The sequence below is a fragment of the Pristiophorus japonicus genome, chromosome 4 (assembly GCF_044704955.1).
Source record: "Pristiophorus japonicus isolate sPriJap1 chromosome 4, sPriJap1.hap1, whole genome shotgun sequence".
Lineage (NCBI taxonomy): Eukaryota > Metazoa > Chordata > Chondrichthyes > Pristiophoridae > Pristiophorus > Pristiophorus japonicus.
The window spans coordinates 84,920,510-84,926,509 of record NC_091980.1 but is presented as its reverse complement, the minus strand read 5'-3'; the positions used below and the strand labels follow the sequence as shown (position 1 = coordinate 84,926,509).

Sequence of the window (6,000 nt, the reverse complement as noted above, 5' to 3'; positions counted from 1 at the left end):
ACTGGCTGTTCACCCTCCCTTTTCAGAATGTCCTGCACCCGCTCCAAGACATCCTTGACCCTTGCACCAGGGAGGCAACATACCATCCTGCAGTCTCGGTTGCGGCCGCAGAAACATCTATCTATTCCCCTTACAATTGAATCCCCTATCACTATCGCTCTCCCACTCTTTTTCCTGCCCTCCTGTGCAGCAGAGCTAGCCATGGTGCCTTGAACTTGGCTGCTGCTGCCCTCCCCTGATGAGTCATCCCCCCGACAGTACTCAAAGCGGTGTATCTGTTTTGTTAGGGGATGATCGCAGGGGATCCCTGCACTACCGTCCTTGCACTGCTCTTCCTGTTGGTCTTCCATTCCCTATCTGGCTGTGAACCTTTTACCTGCGGTATTATTCACAATACGCGTGAGGCACTAAAATGAGGACTTTCTCCTCTTTGTTTCTGTTCCAACTCCCACCACTTCCTTTGTGCCGCGGGTGAGTCGTCTGGTCTCCAATTTTGTTTAATCATTATTTTTTTTAATCTACTATGTACCTTGTCAGAACACCTCTGGTCCCAACTCGAGTTTCTCAATTCCCATGACTATTTGTTGTCAGCGGTATGTCCCTTACTTACTCTTCATGGATGTCATACATTTCCCTTAACAATCTCCAAAATTCAGAATTGCCGTATTTTTCCTCCAGAGCGGGTGGATCCTTGAGGATTCCGTGTTTCTCCAAAGGGGTAAACGATATGTATTTCACTGTTACTTGACGGCCAACTCCCTGTCCTATGCCAGACGATCACACCGGAGCTGCAGGAAGCTTAGTATCATCCTCTAGGTCATACTCGGGTGCCGTAGCTCCCGTCTTTTCATAAGAAGGGGGTGCCTCCAGCTCCCCGCCTTCATCCCTGTCGTAGTCTCCGGGTCTCCCAAAGAGCCCGACACACAACAATGTTCATTAGTTTCTCTTTGTTTCTTTACTTCTTCCCTTGATTACCCTAATTCCTCAATTTTGGGTTTCATCTTGTCACTAAATTTGAAAAACTGTCGCACTATAATTATACTAGCTTTCTGGGCTCTCTTAGTTTTCTCATTTTCCCATCAAGCCTTTTGTTCGGCTGGTTCTTGTGACGGGACCCACCCGTCTTTTAACATTTTGTCAATTAACCCCTTTCGGTCATCTGCATAGAATTTAGTAAGGGAACTGTCCGAATTCCAGTCTAATCCTTTCCCCGATGCCATTATATGGTCTGACAATCTAAGTCACCTGTCCGATGACTTGATGTCTCTCCAATCGATAGTTTAATCCAATCTCTATCTTAAATCTTAGCCTTTTTTCATCGGTATAATTTCTTACCAATGACTTTAAACTAAATCAATGACTTTATACTAACTCACGTGGCAACAAATTTGTTCTTTAGCAGGCTCTCACAGTTCGATATATCCGGTCGACAGACAGTCTTGTCACAGAGATCATGTAATTTTAAACTTACTCACTCCGACATGTTCTGGATATCCCATCCTCGTCGGCAAATTTATTGTGAAACCCAAAATAAAGGCTCAATACAAGAGTCTGATAAAGAATTCAAATAAAGTTTATTTTGCAAATACTTATAGCTTGGCCAAGGGAGTACGGCTTAGAGTTCTTCAACCCTTCACCAGCCGACTCAACCTTTGATTACCAGCGTACAGTATTTAAAACCAAAAAAACGCAGTCGATGTACGTCACCTGTTCCATTACACTGGGGACTTTACATTGGGGACTTTACAAAGCAACAAGCCAGGTTTCCTGTTGTTCAACACCTAGCCTAACCGCAAGTCAGCATGTCTATCTTTGTTAAGCTTGCCACCACATCCTCTTGAAGGTGACTTACCATCTGATTGTTGCTGGACAAATGCAGCTTGACATACTTTCTGAACATATTTCCCAGACTTCAACTCCATATTACTACAGTGGGTTTCTAAAAATCCCACTTCACCCGGCGTTACACACATGAGGAAAGTAACGCTCGGCGATAAGTATCCGAAAAACGTGCATCAATTTCCATTTTGTGACTAAATGGGTTATATCTGGGGGTTATACATCATTTCAGCATTAAAGTGGGCATTATCCATGCAAAAAAAGAGGAAAATCTAGCCCCAAGTGATTAGCATGCATCTGATTGTACCAAGTGTAATCTGAGCCAAATGGCTATATAAAAAATATTTATTTTGCACAAAACATATATATTGTGTTTTTTTGGAAAACCAGAGAGAAGTATAATTGCCAAAAACCTCTGCTGACAAATAGATACACTTAATTTTTCATAATATGCCATAATCATAATCTTTGACATTTTAACTACTAAGCTGTCTTCATTCTTACTTAGCTTTTTAATTTACGTGTTTATTATTTCTGCGTTACCTGATTTTGTATTGCATTTTTCATACCCTGGATTATCCACTGTGTGGGTCATTATTATACTTTATAGAATCATATCTTACAGCACAGAAGGAGGCCATTTGACTTATCGTGCCTATGACGGCTCTTTGAAAGAGCTGTCAAATTTAGTCCCCCACCCTAGCTTTTTCCACATAACCCTGAAAATTAGTCCTTTTCAAGTACATGGCCAATCGCCTTTTGAAAGTTCCTATGGAATCTGATTCCACCACCCTTTCAGGTAGTGCATTCTAGATCTTAACAACCTTTTGTGTAAAGAGATGCATCCTCATTTTCCCTCTCTTGCTAATTTATATGCGGGTAATTCACAAATCTTATACTGTGTGGTATGTGGTGTGACAGGATATTAAATTTTACATGCAGGCGAATTAAACATCAAAGATAATAACCCATGACTTTTGAATGTGTATTATATTGACAAAGATAACCATAGCTGTAAATGTGCAGGGAAGGAGAGAAAGGCTCCGCAAAGTCCTTGCACTATGTCTACACCAATAGATTACCGTTCTCCAAAAGTTACAAGTGTTTATTATTAACTTTAAGGTTGATGTTATAGTTGATAAAACAGTAGAGGTATTGCAACACATCAGAACAATGGGATAAAATGGGGTTATAAGTTACACTATTGATTATTATTCACATGGATTCATCTTCATGGTCACTAAACCTTACACTATGGTGCCACAGTGCTAAAACTTGATGATAAGTCTGATTATTACATTAAAATAAAATGAGTGAGAGCACACAGAAAGCCACAATCTTAAGGAAGGATCAATGTTAGGTTTTACCTGTCTGAATTAACGATGAGTGGACACCATCATCTATCTTTAATTTTGTCCAATAAGATTTCAGAGCACAAAAGTAGCTTCCTGTAAAGTACCATTTTACATGTTGCAGTTTCATTGCAATGGCTAAGGCATAATATTGGATAAAGAGAAAAAAAAGAGGGTCTGGTTAACTGGTACCATTCACAGTTGGGAGGCTGTGTTAGTACATGGCCTTTGGTCAGAAGCAAATGGTACATTTAAAGCTGCAGAAGATCAGAGTGAGTTCAGTTTTCATTTACTAGCGTAGGTTTTAAAGTAAAATTGTCCCTGAAATTGCGGTCGGCGGCGTAGCTAAGGAGTCCGCCATTGACCTCCCGATGAAATTCGCACTTAACTGGTGCGAAACCCCAAGCGAAAGCTTGTTTTGAAACGTTGTGGAGTTTTGCGCAGTGTAGTGGCCCACGGATCCCAGGGGTGCACCTGAGCGTAAGCCAATCAGGAAACATTTCAACTCAACATCAATGAACTTGTAAATTAAACGGTGTGATACTATTTATATTTATTTGACAAGTACAGTACTTGGCTTTAAAAAGCAAGGGGACTACTTTGGAGTAGGTACAGTTATTTATTAGAAGAAACCAAGCCTTTACAACTGCCTGGTAGTTTCTTTCATGTGTTTGTTTTTAATTATTATACAATTTTTTAATGCACCCCTTCTCCCCTTATGCATTAGCCATTACATTTTCCAGTGTAATTGATGTGCAGTTGATGGGCACTTTGCCCAACTTTTCAATTTCAATGAGGTCTTGAAAGTCGCAGCAGATTAACTGTCTATTCGGAACTTGACAAAATGCAAGTTCAGGATTTAGTGCTTACTCTGAGGGTACATTGTCATACCGACTGCAAATTCAGGGCCATTATTTCTAAATACACCCACTGGGGTAAAAATTCAGTCTCCCGAAAAGGCCTCTTACTGCCGAAAGCGGCGGCCAAGCAGCGGAGTCGAGTGGCCGCTAATTTGCGGTCGAATTGCCTCCGCCAGTGAAGTTCACCTCGGGGGTTTTTCCAGCAGTCCCCACTTCCACCCTCTGACCGCAGACCTGTCCTAAGTGCATCATCAAAGAGCACGCTGCCGATCTCTTGCACCTCCAGCGAAATTTAGCTCCAAAAATCTTTGATCCGCTGCACAGCTTTTTCTGTCGGTGCACCTTGCTTTCAGTGTGTGAGCCATGGCAGCTCAGCGGCCCTTCAAGGGAAGGGAGCACTGCCGCGGCTGCCATGTTTTTTCTTTTCAGCCAACTGCCAGGTCAGGCCGTCAATTATGCCCCTGGGTTTGGCCGGGCTGCCAACAGGGTACCTCTTGGGTGCCAGGCCGCTGGCCCGGCCAAAACCCTCCCAGGTGGCCGCTTTGTTAATGATTGATGGTGGCGATGACTCCGTCCTGCCTCCACTTCCATCCCTCTTGTTGGCGATCTGCCGCTTAACTTCTCGTCCGCCTGAAAAAAAAGACAAAGTGCTAAATTTCGCGAAAGAGGCCATCTCATCCGGCGCAGCGGAAAAGCACTTTGAAAATGGTAAGTGCGTCAGGTTTCTGAATTTCTACCCCAGTATGTTTTAAATCTTCAAAGAAAGCCCTCTAGTGGCTGTTACATACTATTGCGTCTACAACATACCAAACCAGCTTTTATACCAAACCAGTTACTGTCTTCAAAACTCAATCATTTGCACTCTAAGATCTCAATTTTGTTAACTGTGATAATCCTATTTATATTTATATTTGAAATAGTTAGATAGAGGGCCAAGTCTGGTAGTAGAGGACATCATACTATTGACAAAATTAGGCGAGAAGATTAATAAATGTTATTAAATGAAAGTCAGGATGGATTTGTGAAAAGCAAATTGTGTTTGACTAACTTGATTGAGTTCTTTGATAAAGTAACGGAGAGGGTTGATGAAGGTAGTGTGGTTGCTGTTGTGTACATAGACTTTCAAAAGGTGTTTGATAAAGCGCCACATATTAGCAAAATTGAAACCCATGGGATTAAAGGTGACATGGTTGTGTGGATACAGAATTGGCTAAGGGACAGAAGCAGAGTGTAGTGGTGAACCGATATTTTTCAAATTGAAGAGAGCTGTGCAGTGGTGTCCCCCAGGGCTCGGTGTTGGGATCACTGCGTTTTGCACTATATTAATGAACTGGACTTGGGTATACTGGGCATAATTTTGAAGTTTGCAAATAAAACAAAACTTGAATTGTAGTAAACAGTGAGGAGGATAGTACCAGACATCAGGAGGACATAGACAGACAGGTCAAATGGGCTGACACATGGCAGATGCAATTTATTGCAGAGTAGTATAAAATGATGCATTTTGGTCAAAAGAATGAGGAGAGGCAATATGAATTAAATGGTACAATTTTAAAGGGGGTACAGAACAGAGAGACCTAGGGGTGTATGTACACAAATCATTGAAGGCGGCAGGGCAGGTTGAGAAGGCTGTTAAAACGGCATATGGGATCCTTGGCTTTATAAATAGAGGCATAGAGTACAACAGGAAGGAAGTTATGCGAATACTTTAAAAAACACTGGTTGAGCCCCAAGCTGGGTTATTGTGGCCAATTCTGGGCACCACACTTTAGGAAAGATGTTAAGGCCTTAGGGTGCAGAAAAGATTTCCTAGAATAGTACCACGGATTTTAGTTATGTGTAGAGACTGGAGAAGTTGGGATTGTTCTCCTTAGAGCAGAGAAGGCTAAGGGGAGATTTGATAGAGGTGTTTAAAATCATTAAGGGTTTTGATAGAGTAAATAACAAGA

At 41.8% G+C, this 6,000-nt stretch overlaps 1 long non-coding RNA gene across 1 annotated transcript in view; it reads right to left on the bottom strand.

Annotated features, from left to right (window-relative positions):
* Positions 1–2,261: 2,261 nt before the first annotated feature.
* The window catches only part of LOC139262106 (uncharacterized), an 84,466-nt gene continuing 80,727 nt past the window's right edge, over positions 2,262–6,000 (bottom strand). The window contains exon 3 of the long non-coding RNA XR_011592900.1: positions 2,262–4,681. This is a non-coding gene — a long non-coding RNA (uncharacterized lncRNA). The remainder of the gene's footprint in view (positions 4,682–6,000) is intronic.